The sequence below is a fragment of the Nycticebus coucang genome, chromosome 3 (assembly GCF_027406575.1).
Source record: "Nycticebus coucang isolate mNycCou1 chromosome 3, mNycCou1.pri, whole genome shotgun sequence".
Taxonomy (NCBI): Eukaryota; Metazoa; Chordata; class Mammalia; order Primates; family Lorisidae; genus Nycticebus; species Nycticebus coucang.
Genome location: NC_069782.1, coordinates 78,276,861 through 78,300,263, shown reverse-complemented (window position 1 = coordinate 78,300,263; position 23,403 = coordinate 78,276,861). Strand labels below are relative to the sequence as shown.

Genomic DNA, 23,403 nt, shown 5'->3' with positions numbered 1-23,403 from the left:
GTGCCGGCAGCCTTGGCCTTCCGAGGTCTTTCTCCTCCCCATGGTGCTGCCAGGGAACGGGGTGAGGTCCTTCCGTTTGTAGTAGCAAACCACACTGGTCCATCCCAGTCTCAGGGCCCTTCCTGTTCTTTCTTGCTGCTTCCACTCCCCCTCAGAAGACAATGGCTCCTTTTATGTCTGTTGGCCACACCCCTCCATGGGCTCAGACTTTTGTAAACAACTTTTTCCTTGCATTTCTCTGACACAGAATTCCAATCCCATCCCACCCTCCACGGAGTGGGAGGGGAAATGCAGAGCACAGCAGCTGTAGTTGGTGTCTTTTTCATTCCTCTAAGGGATCAATGACAGAATACCAATTAATATTGAAATAAATTATCCTTCTGAAAGGCACTGAGCTGTTTTATCAAGAGTGCCCCCATGTGTCCGGCTTCAATATTGGGGTCGATGGTGAGAGATGATTATACCGAGATAATTATATGATTTTTATTTTTATTTTTGCTTTGAACATTAATCTGGGCAGTTGATTGGTTTCCTCACCTTTCATTCCTGCACAAACTCACTTATTGCTGAGTTTGATTTGCCAATTTTTTAAAAAGGATTTTTGCACCTACGTTTATGAGAGGGTCTGGGCTTTTATACTTCTTTCTTGACTAATTCTTCCTACCAAATGTATACTAGCCTCATGACATGCATTGCACAGAGTCCTCTTCTATGTAAAGATTGTTTATTTCTATTGCTCAGCTAAATGATAGAATGTGTCATACACTGGGAACCTAATGTGTTTTTTATGAGAAGATATATTCTTTTTTTTAATTTTTTTTTATTAAATCATAGCTGTGTACATTAATGCGATCATGGGGCACCATACACTGGTTTTATAGACCATTTGACACATTTTCATAACACTGGTTAACGTAGCCTTCCTGGCATTTTCTTAGTTATTGTGTTAAGACATTTATATTCTACATTTAGTAAGTTTCACATGTACCCTTGTAAGATGCACCGTAGGTGTAATACCACCAATCACCCTCCCTCTGCCCATCCTCTTCCCTCCTCTCATCCCTCTCCCCCTTCCCCATATTCTTAGGTTATAACTGGGTTATAGCTTTCATATGAAAGCCATAAATTAGCTTCATAGTAGGGCTGAGTACATTGGATACTTTTTCTTCCATTCTTGAGATACTTTACTAAGAAGAATATGTTCCAGCTCCATCCATGTAAACATGGAAGAGGTAAAGTCTCCATCTTTCTTTAAAGCTTCATAATATTCCATGATGTACATATACCACAACTTATTAATGCATTCGTGGATTGATGGGCTGAAGATATTCTTGACGTGGTAAGCTTCTATTTGTCTTGAATCTTTATTGGCAAGTTATTTTTCGAGTTTATTTTCCCATGTCGTGTAAGTTTCAACTCACCAGCATAAAGCTGCTTGCTTACAATATCTTGGCATTTGTTTTCTGTGGCAGCCATGTGTTTTTGCCACCTGTCACTTCTAACGTCATTTATTTGCGTCTTCCCTTGCCTTTTCCCCTCAGAATTGTTGCCGGAGGTTTATTTCCTAGGGTGTCTTAGGAACCAATTGTTGACTTTTCTTGTTTCTCCTACTGAAATTATTTCTGTTTTGTTATTTTTAAATTTTTTTTAATTTCTTCCCATCTTTGGGCTTAATTCCATTCTTTTTCATAATTGGGATGTTTTCTTCAATTTTCTTTTTGAATGTAAAATTCCCTATAATCCCCAAGTTTTATTGATGATATTATTTAGTGCTAAATGTTTTTCACATGTCCTTTATAATTTATAGTTGACTCTTGAGTGTTGTCTGAATTTTGAATTTCCAGTGCTATAGAATATTTCTGGTCATTTCTTTGCTATTGACTTTTCTGTCTTACCCTGATGAGAGAAGGTGGGCTGTGTGGTTCTTATCCTTTGACATTAGTTGAGGTTGACGTCATGGCCTCCAATGAGGTACATTTCCATAAATATTTCACAAGTGTGTGGAAAGAATGTGTATTCTCCCGTTGTTAGATCCAATGTTCTATTTATATCCATTGGGTCAAATTTGTCAATTGTTTCATTCAAATTTCCCCCTATCATTAAAGTTTTTAGTCTCCTTGACATATTGGCTATTAAGACAGATAACATTAAAAATTTTTCACTATCATAGTACGTATGTCAATGTATGTTATTTTTTAACATAAATTTAATTGAGGCTCTAAGGATTATTCATATTTAGAATTTTTACATTCATATGGAGTCTAGGTTTTTTTTTTTTTTTTTTGTAGAGACAGAGTGTCACTTTATGGCCCTCGGTAGAGTGCCGTGGCATCACACAGCTCACAGCAACCTCCAACTCCTGGGCTTAGGCGATTCTCTTGCCTCAGCCTGGAGTCTATGTTTTTATCATTATATGGTAACCCTTTTATCTCTAGTAGTACAACTTGCCTTAATGCCAATTGTGCTGCTAATAATGGAAGTATATCAGGTTTCTTTTGGTGAGTAGGTGTGTGGGATTTTTCTTCATCCTTTGTTTTAACCCTTCTATGTCCTGTCTTTATGTCTTAGGTATTTCTCTTACAAACAATAAAGAACTATTTTTATTTTGGTTCACATTTAAAAAAATCTAAAGTTTTTTTTTTTGTTGTTGTTGTTATTTAACTGGAGAATGTGGGGTTTTTATTTACATTTCTATAGTTCTCAATATATTTAGAATGATTTCTACTTTACCTTTTATATTTGTCCTATTTTTTAACTTTTTATCTTGTCTTTGAAAAAACTATTTGATTTTTTAAACCTTATTTTTTCTACCTGCTAGTTTGAAATTTATACTCTCTTAGATTAGTTCTATAGTTAGCCTAGAATAATTTAATAAGCATCCTTATAATCTTTGAAGTGCATCTTTATCCTCCTTCCAATACATCAAGACCTTATAACTCTTAAATACTATTATCCTTTTCTAACTTATACATTATTTTGTTCAATATTTTAATTTTATCTCATTGTAGCCAATCTGCCAAACAAGATTTGTTTTATAGTTTTATGAAATATTTATTTAGCTTTACTTACATCTTTGAATATCTGTGCTTGTCATTCTTTCTTGCGCCTGTACTTTCTATCTGGGATTGCTTTTTATCTATCTGTGGTATATCATTAGATTTTTATTTAGTGAAGGTATGTTTGTGGCAAATCCTCTTGATTTTTATTGGTCTGTAAATGTCTTTACTTATCCCTAATTGTCAAAAGTTTTTCTACGTATACATTTATCGGTTGACAGTTGTTTTCTTACAGCAAATAAAATGTCTCCCCTGCCTGTTGGTTTCTATTGGTGCCATTAAGAAATTAATTGTTGGAAATGAGCTGTACCTTCTGTGCAGAAGCAGATGCAGAGAGCATAGTACTATTGGTGCAGCCGGAATTTCTCTATGTCCAGTCCTCGATCATGGGGTTCTAGTAATGAAAGCATGGACCATTCAAGTAAGAAAAAGGGCAGAGTTTATTGATAAAGAAATAGATAAGAGAAAGGGGGGAGCCTCCAGCAACAAAGTGGGGAGCCTAAATAGGCAACCCATGTGGGCCTTCTGTATAGGGGCTTAAATACTGCTTTTCCTATCCTGCGACAGAGGTTTGGGGAATGCATGTCTGGAACATGTTGCAGTTGGCCAGGATCCTGCAGGCAGAAAGGAATCCTAAGCGTAGCAAAAGAATGTGGTCCTTGCCCCAGGCAGTAGGGTATGTGCTGTCTACTCCAGGAGGAAACCCCCAGATGAGATACTGATAAGGCTGCTTTTTTCTTGACCTTGCTTGAGTCCAGAGAATGCAGCCTGGAAAGGGCCTGTTTATACCCAGCGATGGAGTTCTATGGTGAAGTTGATTTCTGAGCTTACCCAGGCCTAGAAAATGGGCATCCCTGTCCATCCCTGAATGGAGGAACCCAGTATCACTGGGGGTATACCCATCAGAAGCCCATCAGAAGTGACTGTCCTGCATTTATTTCACTTGCTCCCAAAAGTCAGGCTTGGGAGTAGAGGCAGGTATGTTCATAGCAATGGGTAGCTGGAGGAAGGGAGGTCCTAGTCTCCATGTCTGCTCCTGGGCTACCCAGCTTTAAACTCCCTAAATTGTGTCTTGAGCCTCTGACTCAGAGGATGGGCCTCTTCCAGGCAAACAGCATGGGTAAGATGCATGGTGGAGTGCCATCTGCTCCATCTCAGTCTCAATGCAGCTTGTAGCAGGGCAGTAGGAATTGTCCTAGAAGTAGGTAGGTCCTGTATCCCAACTCAGGAGGGTAGGACTGAGCTCAACCTGAGGGCAGGGCAATGCCCAGGTTTAGACTCCCAAACTGACACCTTGGGGCTATGATGAGAGAGTGTGGCACCCCTTCCAGGAAAACAGAATATGAAAGATACAAGAGGGATGTGCAGTCTGCTCGTAAGTTGTTTCAAAAGCAGTTTATAGCAGGACAGTGGGCATTGTCCAAGGTGTGTATAGATCTCAGGCTCCACAGTCCCTCTGCAGCTTGGTTGTAGCCTGAATTCAGCCAAAGAGTGAGGTGCTACCCAGCTTCAAACTCCTAAAACAGTGTCTTCAGCCTTTGGCCAGAGAGGGCAAGGCCTCCTCAGGTGGGCCGTGCTGCCACGAAACTCCAGGGAGTGCAGTTTGCTTGAGGCTTGGTTCTATAGCAGCTGGCTGCATGATGATGAGAAAAAAAAAAAAGAAAGAAATGAATTATTATTGCTCTTTTTTTGGAAGTATTTGTCAGTTTTCTCTGGCTGCTCTTACAAGGATCTTCACCATCCTTGTTCTGTAGTTTTACTATCATGTATCTTGATGTGTATTATTATTATTATTATTTTAATTAAAATTTTTACATCTTTATTTTGGAGGGTTTTTTGGGGGGATTCATTGAGAGTACAGAGAACCAGGTTACACTGATTGCATTTGTTAGGTAAAGTCCCTCTTATAATTGTGTCCCACCTTCAAGAGGTGTGTCACACACCATGACCCCCATCCCCCTCCGTCCTTCCCTTTCTCTGATCTCCTCATCCCCTCCCCCACCATGTACTAGGTCATCAATTGTCCTCATGTCAGCATTGAGGACATTGGATTCTTGCGTCTCCATTCTTGTGATGCTTTACTAAGAAGAATGTGTTTCAACTCCATCCAGGTTAATATAAAAGATGTAAAGGCGACATCCTTTTTGCGGCTGAATAGTATTCCATGATATATATATATACACCTCAGCTTGTTAATCCATTCCTGCATTGGTGAGCACTTAGGTTGTTGCCCCAGTTTGGTAATTGTAAATGGAGCTGTAGTAAATAGTCTAGTACAAATGCCTTTATGATGTGTATTATTTTTAAAATTTATTTTGCTCCATATCCATTGGGATTCCTGGATGTAATAATTGGTGTCTTTCATCAGTTTTGGATATTCTCTGTAATTACTACCTCTTATCCATATTTTTTTCCATTATGCCCTTTTGGAAGTCAGACAATTAAATGTGTGCTTTATTTTTCATCCTATCCTTTATGTCTCTTCATCTCTTCTACATTTTACATTTCTTTGTCTTTCTGTGCTGCTGTTCCAAATAATTTCTTTGCCTTCTCTTCTGACTACAGTAGAGCTACCTCCCTACATGGATCACCTCCTTACATTGACCTAACTTTCATAGAACAGACATACACCACACACAGGTATCAGTACAGAGGGCCCAGGTCCTTATGCTGACCAGCTCCATATGTTGACCAGTTTGTTACAGTCCCATGGGTGGTCAACTTACAGAGGTTCTAAGGGAATTGAACCTTCTATGGGGTATATCTAATCTAATAATTAGTCTAGGGATTTCTAGATATGCTGTTTGGCTCTTTTATGTATCAACTCCATGATTTAATAGCCATTTTTGTTGTTTATATTTTCCTTTTTAATGTCTTCAAATATATGAATCATAATTATTTTTTCTTGTATCTTTTGAGAGATTAATTTTACAGTCTGTTGTTTCTGTGGCTGTCACTGAAGACTCTTTTTGTGTTGCATGATTTTTGCTTGTGAGTCTTTCTCCAAGATTTTCCTTTTCCAGGGCTCCATGCAAACCATCCTCAGTCTGGCCATCCTGCCTTTCTGTAGATATGAAAATGCCTCAATAAGGCTGCAGCAGGTTTTGACCAGGTTCCCAGACTCTTCTCTTTTTGCTTTGTCTTGGGAAGAGTTCCTTCTTTAAGTTTCCTGATTTCTAAATTCCAGGGGAATCCTCTAAGGAGATCTTTATCCTTAGCACCTTAACAATATGCAGGTTAATTTGAACTCTCAGTATGGAAAATTGCTCTATTTACTCTACCAGCTCTCAGAGGGCAGAGGAGTATTTATTAGCACCAGAAGACACTTAGTAAGTGGTATTGGGTGATGAAACTATAGTCATTTGTTAAATGTTTCTGGATGAGCACTAAACGTGCATTTTTAATTTTTTCCCTCCAAAATTATGAAATTTTATCAACAGGAAATCAAGCCTAAGAAAGGGTAAGTACCATGGCCAAAGATCATACATTCAGTAAGTGATAGAGCCAGAATCTGAACCCAAGTCTACCTCTGAAGCCTGTGTGTGCATGTGTCTGTGTTTCTGCACGGATGTGTGTTCCTCCTGCTTTTACTTAATATTCCCACAACAGTAGTGATGGTTTGCCAAATGTTTGACATGATAGCCTGCAGTTTGAAGTTCAGGCTCTAACCTACAGATTGCAGCAACCCTGATTTTTTAGTGATAATTCCTGTGCAAAATATCATTCTTGTTTCATAATGGGTAATTTTTTAATTTGTAAGAGTCATAGTTCATAAATAGAGCATTTTTTTCCTCACCAAAAGAGATACACAGTCCTTGACCTTCCCTGATGGTTAGAGAATAGGAAATGAAACCTCAGCCTCTCCAGAGAGCCTGTGGAGTACACAGCAGGGAATTGGAGGCAGGGAGCCTACCCTTGCCTCACCACTGACACCTGGCTTTGCTCAGTCCTGCTTCCTGCTATGTGAGCCCAGACCCCAGAGAGGAGGGGAGGAGGCTGTGAGCCAGGGAGGCAGGCTGGTCACTCTTTGCCTTCTTGGCTGTGTTCTTTGGGCCTGCTGCCTTGTATTTCTCTAACTTCAGTTTCCTAATTTGAAGGCAGAGATAATAATAATAACTACAATGAAGGCTGTTGCAAAGTGAGAATTGAAGACGATAATTGAAAAAGTTAGAATGATCATAACTGCCATTTACTGAGCACATATGTGCCAGACACAGTGAACTTTTCTTCAACTCACTTAATCTATGTAACTGCTAAGCTTTAACTAACATTCTCACAAAATAGAGGTTCTAGACTATGTAATGCCCCAAATATATCTGTGATTTTCAAAATAAATAATACGTCATCTCTATGAAACATGCACACACTCACATTCACCATATACATGCCCCACACACTGTACACACACAACACATACCACACCCCGCATGCAGATCTCACGCTGCATGTACACACTAATCACCTCCCCACACACTGAACACACACCACACACACCACACCCCGCATGCAGATCTCACGCTGCATGTACACACTAATCACCGCCCCACAAACTGAACACACACCACACACACCACATCCCACATGCAGATCTCACGCTGCATGTACACACTAATCACCGCCCCACACACTGAACACACACCACACACACCACACCCCGCATGCGGATCTCACGCTGCATGTACACACTAATCACATCCCCACACACTGAACACACACCACACATAGCATACCCCGCATGCAGATCTCATGCTGCACGTACACACTAATCACATCCCCACACACTGAACACACACCACACACACCACACCCCGCATGCGGATCTCACGCTGCATGTACACACTAATCACATCCCCACACACTGAACACACACCACACACACCACACCCCGCATGGAGATCTCACGCTGCATGTACACACTAATCACATCCCCACACACTGAACACACACCACACATAGCACACCCCGCATGCAGATCTCACGCTGCATGTACACACTAATCACATCCCCACACACTGAACACACACCACACACACCACACCCCGCATGCGGATCTCACGCTGCATGTACACACTAATCACATCCCCACACACTGAACACACACCACACATAGCATACCCCGCATGCAGATCTCATGCTGCACGTACACACTAATCACATCCCCACACACTGAACACACACCACACACACCACACCCCGCATGCGGATCTCACGCTGCATGTACACACTAATCACATCCCCACACACTGAACACACACCACACACACCACACCCCGCATGGAGATCTCACGCTGCATGTACACACTAATCACATCCCCACACACTGAACACACACCACACATAGCACACCCAGCATGCAGATCTCACGCTGCATGTACACACTAATCACATCCCCACACACTGAACACACACCACACACACCACACCCCGCATGTGGATCTCACGCTGCATGTACACATTAATCACATCCCCACACACTGAACACACACCACACACACCACACCCCGCATGCGGATCTCACGCTGCATGTACACACTAATCACATCCCCACACACTGAACACACACCACACACACCACACCCCGCATGGAGATCTCACGCTGCATGTACACACTAATCACATCCCCACACACTGAACACACACCACACACAGCACACCCCGCATGCAGATCTCACGCTGCATGTACACACTAATCACATCCCCACACACTGAACACACACCACACACAGCACACCCCGCATGCAGATCTCACGCTGCATGTACACACTAATCACATCCCCACACACTGAACACACACCACACATAGCACACCCCGCATGCAGATCTCACGCTGCATGTACACACTAATCACATCCCCACACACTGAACACACACCACACACAGCACACCCCGCATGCAGATCTCACGCTGCATGTACACACTAATCACATCCCCACACACTGAACACACACCACACACAGCACACCCCGCATGCAGATCTCATGCTGCATGTACACACTAATCACATCCCCACACACTGAACACACACCACACACCCCACACCCCACATGCAGATCTCACGCTGCTTATCTGAGATGGACGATGGACCTCTCAGCAGCCCATCCGCAGTGCAGGTCTGGAGATGAAGCTGGAGCAGCACCAAGGTCTACCCATGGAGTGCCTTGCATCCTCCATGCATGAGGCCATTTCTGCTTCCTCCTACAGGCCACATGGTGCTGTGACAGTCTCTGGGCAGGGCTGTGGAGAGACGTGGTTGTGGGTTGTGAGGACCCTCTTCATAACTGGGTCTTTCTAGCCCCCAGAGAGGGCCCCCTTCCCAAGCTGGTGTTGAGGTCTATTCCTTTTGGTTCCTGTCTTAGCATATGATCTCTCTGCACCCCTGGTGGGCCTGGTGGGATGATGCATTCCTGTCATCAGCAGAGGGAACAACCCCAGTTCTCTCTGCCTTGTGCTGTGGCTGTGGCTCACAGCTGTAAGGGCACATTGTTCCAGCAGGAATGTGATGTGCGCCAGGCAGTGGTGAGGTTTTGGTGGGTGTTCTGCAGGCCAGAGCCCTAAACAGTCCCTCCTCTTCCTCTGCAGCATCATCCCAATCATTCCTGTTGAAACAATGTCTCCTGGTGAATGTGAGTTACATCTGTAACTTAAGTGTGTCACAGGTAATGTGAGTTGGGTGGCTGAGCCAGACCACCAGGGGCACAGGGCAGAGCCACATGAAGTCCGCACCAGTTTTTGGAAGGTGTGGATGTGACTCTCTTGTCCCCACTTGGAGGCCTCCCTGTGGCTCCCAGGATAGAGCTGGGCTTGGGAGTGTGTCTCACACAGACCAAAGGGTCTCACATGCCTATGGTGCCTTTGGTCCCAGGCCTATCTAGAACCCTCCAGCCACGTTCCAAACTCACACTTCACACACACTCTTTCCTCTGCCTGGGATGCCCTTCCTGTCTTCACTTTGCCTGGAAATTTGCTTCTTAAACTGAAGATCTCTGCTTAGATGTCCCTTCCTCCAAGAAGCTTCCCCTGGCTTCCCTGTCCCCATCCAATGTGCCAAATCAGGTCCCCCTGTCTCCCATTTTCTCAGCACCCTCAGCCCTCATCACAATGAAAGCTGATGACTAATTGTGTAACAATCACAGCTCCTTATTTCTTTGGTGCACTTTTTCACATTCTAACATATCTGAAACCAGCATGCATGTTAAAATTGATGCCATAAGAAGGACATCAGCTACTTTAGTCGTTTTTTCCTTCATCTTCCATGCATATTAAAATTGATGCCATAAGAAGGACATCAGCTACTTTAGTCGTTTTTTCCCTCATCTTCCACAATGCATCTCTTAGTTCTTGGCTGTTACCACTGTGGAAACAAGGTGGTGTTTGAACTTCTTTCTTCTGCACTGGAGGGATGAGACCTGTGCAAGCAAAGACTGGCTCTGCAGCCTCTGGTCTACATCAGGGACTGAATAAGGTGCCATGGAATGGAATATGTGCATCAAAGAATGGAGGAGAGGAGGGAAGGCCAGGAGGGTGGCAAGGCAGACAGTCTGGGGCCCTCATGCCTGGCATCTCTTAGACACACGCTGTGCAGTCGTCCCTTCACTTCTGTGGACATGGCTGCTCCTGCCTGCACCTCTCCTTAGTTCCCTCCTACTAGAGTCACAGACAGATTTTTATGCTTGTGTGTTGGATTGGGGCAGCCCCAGAGATTGAGGGAACAGAGAATCCTGTGCACCTCATGCAATCCAGAGAGGGGGTTAGAGAAATCTTGAACGAGGAGACCCTGAGGTAAGCTGCGAAAGATGAGGAAGAGTTGCCTGGGCTGAGATGGATTGGTGGGGATGCTCCAAGGCATGGAGGAGAGGAAAAATCAGCTGTGTTGAGGAGGCCAGTTGGGCCTTTTATCAGGACTTCTGAGACTTGGAGGAGGAATAGTAGGGTGCTCAGCTGTGGGAAGTGATACACAGAGACCACAGCAGGGAGGGAGAGAGGCAGAGGAGCTGTCAGTCCATGGCACTGGCTTGAGCTAAGACAGGGACTCCATTAGCAGGGATGATGGTGTTTTGAGAACTACTTCGGACATTATTTTGCTAACCAACTAGATGAAGAGTGTGAAGGGGAGTGGCTGGTCTCAGGCCCTGAGACAGAATCTCTTTAAGGTTTCTCTCGTGTAACCAGGGTGGATTGCCCAAACAAGACCATATTTCTTTTAATTTTCTGATAGATTACTCAGAATCCGTAGGCCTTAGTTACAGGAGATAGGGTATCAATCCTGCCCTTTGAATTTATATACAGCCCAGATAAGGAATAGCCTGACTCCTGTGTTTAAGCAGAACATATACCAGGATTGAAGAAGCATCCTTTCTGATGTGTGGCTGCTGGGGGACGTGAGGGAGGGGCGAGCTCAGAGACTATGTGACATGATGAGGCTTCCTTGGTTCACAGCTTTGCAGTGATGTGAATGGTGCTTCAAATGAGATGCAAAATTTGGCCAAGCATCCCAACACCACTATTGGCTCCCAAAGATATGGGTACCTATGTATTTTAGAATTATTACTTTGTGATACAGCCATGGGTGTCTCATGATATACAAGCCATCTGGGCACACCAGGTCAGGTGGGTACCAGGGCCTGCTCTGCTTGGCATCCAGAACCCTGTCCCCATTTCTGTTCTTGTCATCTATACCTTACAGCATTCTTCTCATAGTGTGTCCCTAGACCACCTGCATCAGAGTCAGATGCAGAGTTGCACAGAAATACGGTGTGTAAACCAAATCTCCTGCATCACAATCCCTGGAAGTTTAGGGATCTGTTTTTAAAAAGCTTCTGTTGTTATTTGCAAGTATATTGAAGTTTGAGAACTTCTGTCCAAGGTGCTAGGCATCTTGTCCTTTAAAAAAATTATTTTTAAAACATCCTGTTTTTTTTAATTGAGTTGAAATTTACCTAACATAAATTTAACAACTTTGAAGAATTTAGTGAATGCTTTACAGCAACCACCTCTATCTAGATCCAAACCATTTTTATTAATCCAAAAAGGAAAACCCAGACTTGTTTTCATTTTTTTGCCAATTGCTGGCAACCACCAATCTGCTTTCTATTTATGGATTTACCTATTCTGGGTAGGGCATATATATGGAATCACACAACATATGGCCCTTCATGTCTTTTTTTCTTTTTTCATACGGCACAACATGTGAGGTTCATTCACATTTAATTCACATTTAACTTGTATCACTCTTCATTCCTTTTCATGAGTTAATGATATTCCACTGCACTTGGATATACCCAGTTTGTTTATCCATTCCTCTACTGATAGACATTTGGGTTGTTTCCATTTTTTGGCTGTAGTGAATAGTGCTGCACTAATGTACACAGCTATGATTTAACAATAAAAAAAGATGAAAAAAAAGAAAAGAAACAGAACAGTCCATCACCTCAAATAGCTCCCAAATACTGCTCCACGTGGTAAAACCTTTTCTCCACCCCAACACCTGGCAATTAGTAGTATTTTCCTACAGTTTTGTCTTTCCAGAATATCAGATACATGTGCAATCTTTTGAGACTGGCTTCTTTCATTCAGGGTAAGGCCTATGAGTTTTGTCCACATTATGTGTATCATTAGCTCATACGTTTGTATTGCTTCATATTATTTAATTGCATGGATGCAAGTGTTTTCTTACTGTCTGTAATCTATGTTTTCTTCTTCTTTTTGTTTTTTTTTCCTTTTTTGAGATAGAGTCTTACTTTGTGGACTTGGGTAGAGTACTGTGGCATCATAGTTCACAGCAACCTCAAACTCCTGGACTCAAGCCTCAGCCTCAGCCTCCCGAGTAGCTGGGACTACAGGTGCCCACTGTGACACCCAGCTAGTTTTTTTATTTTTAGTAGAGATGAGGTCTTGCTCATGCTCAGGCTGGGCTTGAACTCCTGAGCTCAGTTGGTTCACCACCTCAGAGTGCTTCCAGAGTGCTAGGATTACAGGTGTGAGCCACCACCGCGCACCACCTTGTGTTCTCTTCTTTAAACAGAGTTTTTCATAGATCCAAAGTACATAAAAGTTTTTCTTCTATAGATAGTTCTTTCATGTCAGATTTAAGATCTCTTTGCTTAACCCAAGGCCACAAACTTTTTCTCTTATGTTTTCTTCTAAACGTTTTATATATTTATGATCCATTCTCGTTACTTTTTGTACAAGATGTAAAGTTTAGATACTTTTATTTGCATATGGATGTTCAATTCTTCCAATGATGTCCAAATAATAATAATAATAATAAGTTATCTTTGTAACTTCTTAAAAAGTCATTTGGCCTACTATAAATTAGGTAGACCCTATTTTATTCCATTTACTTATGTGGCTACCCCTTTACCAGCCCTGTCTTGATTATTGTAACTTTATAATAGGTCATCAAAACAGCTAATGTGAATCCTTTGTATTTATTCTCCCTTTACAAATTTCCTTTGGTGATTTTATTTCCTTTCCTAATACTGTGTAAATGTTAATAAGACATTTTTAATTTCACTATTAAAAATAATAAGTCATTAATTTTAATAACATTATTAAATGTTAATAATACATTTTTAATTTAATTTTTAATTTCTTGTTTCTTTGTCACCTTTATAATTGCATTTCTTGTGCTTGCTTTTTTTTTTATTAAATCATAGCTGTGTACATTAATGTGATCATGGGGCACCATACACTGGTTTTATAGACCGTTTGACACATTTTCATCACACTGGTTAACATAGCCTTCCTGGCATTTTCTTAGTTATTGTGTTAAGACATTTATATTCTACATTTACTAAGTTTCACATGTACCCTTGTAAGATGCACCGCAGGTGTAATCCCACCAATCACCCTCCCTCCGCCCATACTCCCCCCTCCCGCTCCCCCTTCCCCATATTCTTAGGTTATAACTAGGTTATAGCTTTCATGTGAAAGCCATGAATTAGTTTCATAGTAGGGCTGAGTACATGGGATACTTTTTCTTTCATTCTTGAGATACTTTATTAAGAAAAATATGTTCCGGCTCCATCCACGTAAACATGGAAGAGGTAAAGTCTCCACTTTCTTTAAGGCTGCATAATGTTCCATGGTGTACACATACCACAATTTATTAATCCATTCGTGGATCGATGGGCACTTGGGCTTTTTCCATGACTTAGCAATTATGAATTGGGCTGCAATAAACATTCTGGTACAAATATCTTTGTTATAATGTGATTTTTGGTCTTCTGGGTATGTACCTAGTAGAGGAATTATAGGATTGAATGGCAGACCTATTTTTAGATCTCTAAGTGTTCTCCAAACATCTTTTTAAAAGGAATGTATTAATTTGCATTCCCAGCAGCAGTGTAGAAATGTTCCCTTTTCTCCACATCCACGCCAACATCTCTGGTCTTGGGATTTTGTGATTTGGGCTAATCTTATTGGACTTAGATGATATCTCAAAGTAGTTTTGATTTGCATTTCTCTGATGATTAAGGATGATGAGCATTTTTTCATGTATCTGTAGGCTGTGCACCTGTCTTCTTCAGAGAAGTTTCTCTTCAAGTCCCTTGCCCAGCCTGTGATCAATTGTTCTTTTCTTGCTTATATGTTTGAGTTCTCTGTGGATTCTGGTTATTAAACCTTTGTCAGAGACATAACCTGCAAATATCTTCTCCCATTCTGAGGGCTGTCTGCTTGCTTTACTTACTGTGTTCTTGGCTGGGAAGAAGCTTTTTAGTTTGATCAGATCCCAATAGTGTATTTTTGAAGCTGCTTCATTTGCCCGGAGGGTCCTCCTCATACAATACTCGCCCAATACAGACCATTTCTTCAAGGGTTTTCCCTGCACTCTCTTCTAGTATTTTTATAGTTTCATGTCTTAAGTTTAAATCTTTAATCCAGTGAGAGTCTATCTTAGTTATTGGTGAAAGGTGAGGATGCAGTTTCAGTCTTCAACAGGTTGCCAGCCAGTTCACCCAGCACCATTTGTTAAATAGGGAATCTTTTCCGCACTGAATGTTTTTAATTTGCTTGTCAAAGATCAAATAACAGTAAGTAGCTGACTTCATCTCTTGGTTCTCTATTCTGTTCCATACATCTACCTCTCTGTTTTTGTGCCAGTACCATGCTGTTTTAATTACTATCTATTTATAGTATAGTCTGAGGTCCGGTAGCGTGATTCCTCCTGCTTTGTTTTTATTTCTGAGTAATGTCTTGGCTATTTGAGGTTTTTTCTGATTCCATATAAAATGAAGTATTGTTTTTTCAAGATCTTTAAAGTATGACAATGGAGCTTTAATAGGGATTGCATTAAAATTGTATATTGCTTTGGGTAAAATGGACATTTTAACAATATTGACTCTTCCCAGCCATGGGCATGGATGTTTTTCCATTTGTTAACATTTTTGGCTATTTCTTTTCTTAGAGTTTCATAGTTCTGTTTATAGAGATCTTTCACATCCTTTGTTAGATAAACTCCCAAATATTTCATCTTCTTTGGCACTACTGTGAAAGGAATAGAGTCCTTAACTGTTTTTTCAGCTTGACTCTAGTTGGTATATATAAAGGCTACTGATTTATGAATGTTGATTTTGTAACCTGAGATGCTGCTGTATTCCTTGATAACTTCTAAGAGTTTTGTAGTAGAATCCCTGGTGTTTTCCAGATATACAATAATATCATCTGCGAAGAGCGAAAGTTTGATCTCTTCTGACCCTATATGGATACCCTTGATCGCCTTTTCTTCTATAATTGTGATAGCTAAAACTTCCATTACAATATTAAAGAGCAGTGGAGACAATGGGCAGCCTTATCCTGTTCCTGATCTGAGTGGAAATGATCTCAGTTTAACTCCATTCAATACGATATTGGCTGTGGGTTTGCTGTAGATGGTCTCTATCAGTTTAAGAAATGTCCCTTCTATACTAATTTTCTTAAGTGTTCTGATCATGAAGGGATGCTGGATATTATCAAAAGCTTTTTCTGCGTCAATTGAGAGAATCATATGGTCTTTGGTTTTTAATTTGTTTATGTGCTGAATTATACTTATAGAGTTACGTATATGGAAACGTGATGTATAATTTGTTTTGTGTTGCTGGATTCTGTTTGTTAGGATCTTGTTGAATATTTTTGAATCTATATTCATTAGTGATATTGGTCTATAATTTTCTTTTCTTGTTGGGTCTTTTCCTGGTTTGGGGATCAGGGTGATGTTTGCTTCATGGAACGTGTTGGGTAGTCTTCCTTCTTTTTCTATATTTTGGAACAGGTTGAGTAATATAGGTACTAGTTCTATAAAGGGTAATATAGGTACCCTTTAAAGGTTTGGTTGAGTAATATAGGTACTATTACTATAAAGGGTAATATAGGTACCCTTTAAAGGTTTGGTAGAATTCTGACATGTAGCCATCTGGTCCCGGGCTTTTCTTTTTAGGGAGATTTCGTATGGTTGATGCGATTTCAGAACTTGATATTGGCCTGTTCAACATTTTCACTTGATTCTGGCTAAGTCTTGGAAGGTGACGTGCTTCCAAGTATTGGTCAATTTCCTTCAGATTTACATATTTCTGAGAATAAAGTTTCTTGTAATAGTCATTAAGGATTTTTTGAACTTCTGAGGAGTCTGTTGTTATTTCGTCTTTGTCGTTTCTGATTGATGAGATTAGATATTTTACTCTTTATTTCCTGGTTAGGTTAGCCAAAGGTTTATCTATTTTATTGACTCTTTTTTTTTTTTTTTTTTTTTGTAGAGACAGAGTCTCACTGTACCGCCCTCGGGTAGAGTGCCGTGGAGTCACACGGCTCACAGCAACCTCTAACTCTTGGGCTTACGCGATTCTCTTGCCTCAGCCTCCCAAGCAGCTGGGACTACAGGCGCCTGCCACAACGCCCGGCTATTTTTTTTGTTGTTGTTGCAGTTTGGCCGGGGCTGGGTTTGAACCCGCCACCCTCGGCATATGGGGCTGGCGCCCTACTCACTGAGCCACAGGCGTCGCCCGTATTTTATTGACCTTTTCAAAAAACCAACTTTTTGATTTATTGATCTGTTGTATAATTCTTTTGTTTTCAATTTCATTTAATTCTGCTCTAATTGTGGTTATTTCTTTTCTTCCACCTGGGTGGGGGTTGGGATGTTCTTCCTTTTCCAGTTGCTTGAAATGTCCCATTAAGTTGTTAACTTCCTCTCTTTCCATTCTCTTGAGGAAGGCTTGCAGTGGTATAAATTTCCCTCTTAGGATTGCCTTTGCAGTATCCCAGAGGTTCTGATAATTCGTGTATTCATTGTCGTTTTGTTCCAAAAATTTGGCAATTTCCTTCCTAATCTCATCTCTGACCCAGCTATCATTCAGCATAAGGTTATTTAACTTCCATGTTTTTGTATGAGTATGTAGCTTCCTGTTGTTACTGAGTTGAACTTTTATTCCATGGTGGTCCGAGAAGATGCAAGGAATAATTTCCACTCCTTTAAATTTACTGAGGTTAGACTTGTGACCTAAGATGTGATCGATTTTGGAGTATGTTCCATGGGCTGATGACAAGTATGTGTATTCAGTTTTATTGGGATGAAATGTTCTGTAGATGTCTGCTAAATCAAAATGTTGGATGGTTAGGTTTAAATCTAAAATTTTTTTGCTCAGCTTCTTATTGGAGGATAGATCCAACACTGCCAAAGGAGTGTTGAAATCTCTGACTATTGTGGAGCTGGGGGAAATCAAGTTGCTCATGTCTGTTAGAGTTTCTCTTATAAATTGAGGCACATTTTGGTTGGGTGCATAAATATTAATAATTGAAATCTCATCATATTGAGTATTACCCTTAACAAATATGAAGTGACCATTCCTATCCTTTCTTACTTTTGTTGGTTGAAAGCCTACTGTGTCTGCAAATAGAACAGCAACGCCTGCTTTTTTCTGATTACCATTTGCCTGAAATAATAGATGACCATCCTTTCACCCTGTGTCTTTTAAGGTGAGATGTGATTCTTGTATGCAGGAAATATCTGGCCTGAGTTTTTGTGTCCAGTTAGTCAACCTGTGCCTCTTTAGAGGACAGTTTAAGCTGTTCACATTAATGGAGAATATTGATAAGTCTGGTAAAATTTTGGGTATTGAGTTTTTCAAAAATCCAGTGGACATTTTTAATCCTTTCACCACTGTGGAGGTTGGAGTTTAATCAAAAGTTTCTGCGTGAATTTACTTTTGTGGTAGAGGATTGGGCTCGTCATTATGGAGGATAGGTCTGAGAATATCCTGAAGAGCTGGTTTGGTTATGGAAATTTATTCAACATATGAATGACATTAAAGTATTTAATTTCTCTATCATAAATGAAACTCAGTTTAGCTGTTTACAGGATCCAGGGTTGAAAGTTATTTTGTTTTAGGAGATTAAAAGTCGATGACCACCCTCTTCTAGCTTGAAAAGTTTCAGCAGAGAGATCGGCAGTCATTCTAATATTCTTCCCTTTGTAGGTAATGAATTTCTTACGTCTGGCTGCTTTGAGAATTTTCTCCTTCATATTAACTTTAGTGAAGTTAATTATGATATGCCTTGGGGATGTCTTATTCATATTGAGTCGTGCTGGGGTTCTGAAACTGTCTGCTATCTGAATTTCAGAATCTCTTGGCATGTCTGGAAAATTCTCTTTTATTATTTCATGGAGAAGGCCCTCTGTGCCTTGCGAAACCACTTCATCACTTTCAGGGATTCCAATGAGGCAGATATTAGCCTTCTTTGAATTATCCCACAGCTCTCTGGGAGAATGATCCATTTTTGCTCTCCATTTCTCTTCCTCTTTGAGAGTTTGGGAGCATTTAAAAGCTTTGTCTTTAATGTAGAAATCCTTTCCTCTGCTTGCTCCACTCTATTACTAAGGGATTCTACTATATTTTTCAGATCTTTGAGGGCTGTAAATTCTTGCTGCAGTGCGTCAAAATCTTTGGTGGCTTTGTCTTTAAATTCATTGAATTCTTGAGACAACTTTTAAATTTCTCCTCGAATTTCTAATTCCGACTTTTGAATTGCTCCTTGAATTTCTAATTCCAATTTTCCTCCATTCTATTAATCTTGTTTGCAATCCAAATTCTGAATTCGATTTCTGACATCTCGGCCAGCTGTTTATGAATAGGATCTTCAGTTAAATCTGCCATATCTTTCGGCGGGGGGGTGGGGGAGTGGTTGATCTATTCTGGTTATTTATGTTACCAGAGTTTTTCCACTGATTTCACCCCATGATTATTTTACATCGTTTGACTTTTCCCCTGGAGCTTTGTCGAGGACCCGTACAGTGGTACGGCCTGAGAAACTTGGGACCTGTTTGGTGTGGTGGGGCTAAGTGGCTCTGTCTTGTTTTCAGCTGGTCTCTTTATGACCCTAGTGAAACAGTTACTCTGGGTTGAAGTCTCAGCTGAGGAGAAATACCAGAATTAAGTCACCCTGCCCCCCACAGGCAACAGTTGGAAAAGGAAAATCAAACCTTCCTACAATCACACACCCAGGGCACCACTTGGATAGTCCTCAGGAGATTGACTCAGTTCAAAAGGTTCAAATCAATTGTCTCAGTCAGCACCTGTCTCAGCTGAACGAGTTTAAAAGTTCTCTGGCAACTAGATCACAAGGGTCTGCTGACAACTCAAATATGACTTGCTCTGGTGCTCTGTGAAGTCAGGAGGACCCACCCAGCAAATAGAGTAGTCTGGGAAGGTTGATGCCTCCTTCCCCACCTTGCACCTCTGTCACACCCAGTCACTGATAACCCCGCAAGGCTGTGACCCAGTTGCCTCTAGTGAACAGATACTCCAGGTATTTGCACCTGCTTGAATCACCAGGAAATCTATGTCTGCCAGGCCGCTGCTCTCTGCCTCTATCCAGCAGGGGGAGGTGAGGCCTGACAACCTCGGGTGCTTGATGGAGGCTGGGGGGTTTTTCACTCAGTTCCAGCCCCACCCCTGATTGATGTTACTGACAGAACAGAACAACTTGTGGGAGTTTGTTTCTGTCCCTTCTAAATTCCCCTGCAGAGTAGAAGCTGTTTTGCGTTCCCAGAATCTGTGCCTCAGGCCCTGTCTGTGCTACTGTACGGTCTCAGCTGTTTGTGTTTTTCAGCATGGTTACCTATAAGATCCAGCCTCTGACTGCCCTCCTTTGTTTAAGCTGACGGTCCCCTGGTGGCTGGGTGCGTCTTAGGCTCAGTAAAGTGGTCTTCTGGGTCAGCCCTGCCCTGGGAATCTCCCAGCTCTGTGCGTGCATTTTCTAGTTCCTGCGCTCCACCCAGGCTGGCCGGTACCGCTTCAGGCAAACCCTTTACTCACGAGGCCTGCGTTTCTGTCCCGGATCTGTTCTGCAGTGGTTGCCACCTGAGAAGGTGCCCTGCCTCCTCTGGTTGCTCAGGGAGACAGAGTGTGTGACTTCGGAACATCTGGGGGTGAGCCCTATTGTTGCCAAAAACGGCTGCTGCTCTGTGCCTCTGGGAACCCCAGTCCGGTGTGGTTCCCTCTCAGCCAGTTGTCCTCTCTTCATTCCCATGCTGCAGAATCAGCACGGACCAGCTGAAGTCCAGGCCCTGTCCACACCCCTCGAGAAATCACCCAAGAATCTGGACTCTTGGGGGACAGGCCTGCAGACCTCAGAGTGAGAGTTGAGGGGAGTGCTGGGAGCTCAGAATTGCAAGTAGAGAATATATACAGTTTTATACAGTTTTATGCCTGGCAGGAAAGCACCATGGCACCCTAGTAGGGGAGGTAGGTCCAGTTTTTAGAGGGTCTCTCCCATGGAGTGTAGTGGGAAGACCTTTGAACTCTGCTCATTTGTTTGTGGGGCACTCCAAGCCGTTCTCATGGGGGATGGGACTCCCATCTGCTTGGTGATGGATTTTGTACCTTTTCTTTGTATCCTTGGGGTCGCAGCTCGCCTCAGCGAGGTTCATGTGTGTTCTTCAACCTTCTCTCTTGGTGCAGCTCTAATCCACTAGGTTACTTGCTAAATTTCTGTCCTTTAACTCTCCTTCTGCACGGCAGCCTCTGTGGAAAGCTGGCTTCAGTCAGCCATCTTGTCTCCACCTCCCTGCTTTTTAAAAAATTCTATCTTAAGGGGAAGTTTGATTGATGATTTGAAATCTTTTTCTTTTGTAACATATACATTTAACCCTTTACATTTTCTTCTAAGCACTGTGTTACCAACATTCCACAAATATTTCTATGTATGTTCTTTTTACTTAAGCTCAAAGTATTTTAAACTTTTTAGGGGAAACTTTCTCTTTGACTGCTAGGTTATTTTCATTTTCAAGATCTTGGGGATTTCTAAGTTATCTTTCTATTATTCATACTTAATTTAATTCTGTATGGTAAGAGAAAACAGTATTATTTTATAGGTTTGAAAAATGCTCCATGGAAACTACCTGAGAAAAATGTGTATTCTGCAATTGTTGCGAGAAGTGTTCTACAAATGTCACTTATCAGTTGATGGTGCTGTTCAGCTCTGTCTTTGATGGTTTCTGTCTACCAAATTACTGAGAAAAGGATGTTGAAGTCTCCAACTTTAGCTGTGGGTTTGGCCATTTGTCCTTTCAGTTCTATCAGTTTTTCTTTATGAACTGTGATACTTCGTTGTGAAGTGAATACACATTTTGGATTATTACATCTCTTTAATATAACTTGATTATATTAATTTTGCCTGCTCTGAAGTCTACTTTCTCTGCTGTTGATGGAGTCACATCAGCTTTGTGTTGATTAGTGTCTGCATGGCAAACATTTCCCCACCTTTTTGTTTTTAACCTACCTATGTCATTATATTTAATGATGGCATATAGCTTTGTTTTTAATTTTTTCCATTCTAACAACATATGTTCATTAATAATTTAATGTAATTATTGATACGTTTGAACTTAGTTCTAACATTTTACTATTTGTTTTTCTTCCCCCTCCTCTTTTTTGTTTCTCCACTTTTCTTTTCCTGCCTTTTTGTGGATAGTTTGAATATATTTGAATTTAGGATACTAACTAAAAATCCTATTGTTGACTTTTTGGTTATATTTCTCTGTCTGGATTTTTTAGTGTGTGTTAAAGGGATTATGATATACTCACTTGGCCATGTGTGGTAGTTCATGCCTGTAATCCTAGCACTCTCGGAGGCCAGGGTGGGTGAATTGCATGAGCTCAGGACTTTGAGTCCAGTCTGAGTAAGAGCAAAACCCCGTCTCTACTAAAAATAGAAAAAGTAGCCAGGAGTCATGGCAGGTACCTGTAGTCTCAGCTACTTGGAAGGCTGAGACTTCAGCCTGAGGTTGCTGTGAGCTATGATGCCATGGAACTCTACCCAGAGTGAAAGACTAAGACTCAAAAATAAATAAACAATAAAATAAAAAAATACAATATACATACTTTACTTTTTTTTTTCTTAAAGACATGGTGCCTCACTCTGTTGGCCAGGGTGACCTTCCTGTCTCAGCCTGCCAAGTAGCTGAGACTATAGGCATCATGCCACCAGGCCTGGTTAATTAAAAAAAAATTTTTTTTTAGAGATGGGATCTTGCTATGTTGCCCAGGCCAGTTTCAAACTCCTGGGCTCAAGCAATCCTCCTGTCTCAGCCTCCCAAAGTGCTGGGATTACAGATGTGAGCCACCACTGCGGGCCATACTTAACTTTGAACAGCCTACTTAGAGTTAATATTTTACTGTTTCAAAGGGATTATAGAAAGCTTACGTCTTTGTGTCATCTCAGCAATGGCATCTGTTGATTGCCTTTTTCCCTGTGAGAGATTGAAATTTTCTTGATTTGGTCTGTGTTGAGCAATTTCCGGTGGTACCTGGACATTTTGGATATTATCTTATGAATGCTGGCTCTTACTGGCATCGTACAGAGAATGTTGATGATTTTGTTTTAGCAGACAACTGGCCCAGGTAGGTTCAGGCCACAGGTTCTTAGCCACCTTCTGTGGACTGTGGTTCCAAGATCAGTTCAGTTTGCAAAGACATTGCATGTTGATTTCATGTGCACTCTACCTGCTTCATACAGGAGTTGGTTTTTGCCATGATTTACCTTCTAGTTGAGTCAGATCCACATGCATCAGTCAGAGCTAAGCCCAGATATTAATACACAATTTAACGGGCACACTTTCTTCAGCCTCCTCCTTTCATCTCTCCCAAACACTTTCTGGCTCCCATGGGTCCCCTTCCTTCTCTGTCTAAAAAGCAGGGACTTTTGTTACTCTGCTCTTCCCCCAGAATAGTGTCTGTTGCTGAGGCCAAGAAAGGAAAAGAAAAAGGAAAAATAATGAGGGTTTCTCCTACACTCTTAGGACCACAGTTCCTCTGATCAGAGAGGTTTCTCCCCCATGAGAGTTTTAGAGCCTGTCTGGCTATTGCTGCTACTG

General features: G+C 41.4%; 1 protein-coding gene across 3 annotated transcripts in view; it reads left to right on the top strand.

Moving 5' to 3' along the window:
- WDFY4 (WDFY family member 4) overlaps positions 1-23,403 on the top strand; it is a 296,529-nt gene that overhangs the window by 65,552 nt on the left and 207,574 nt on the right. The window lies entirely within an intron of this gene.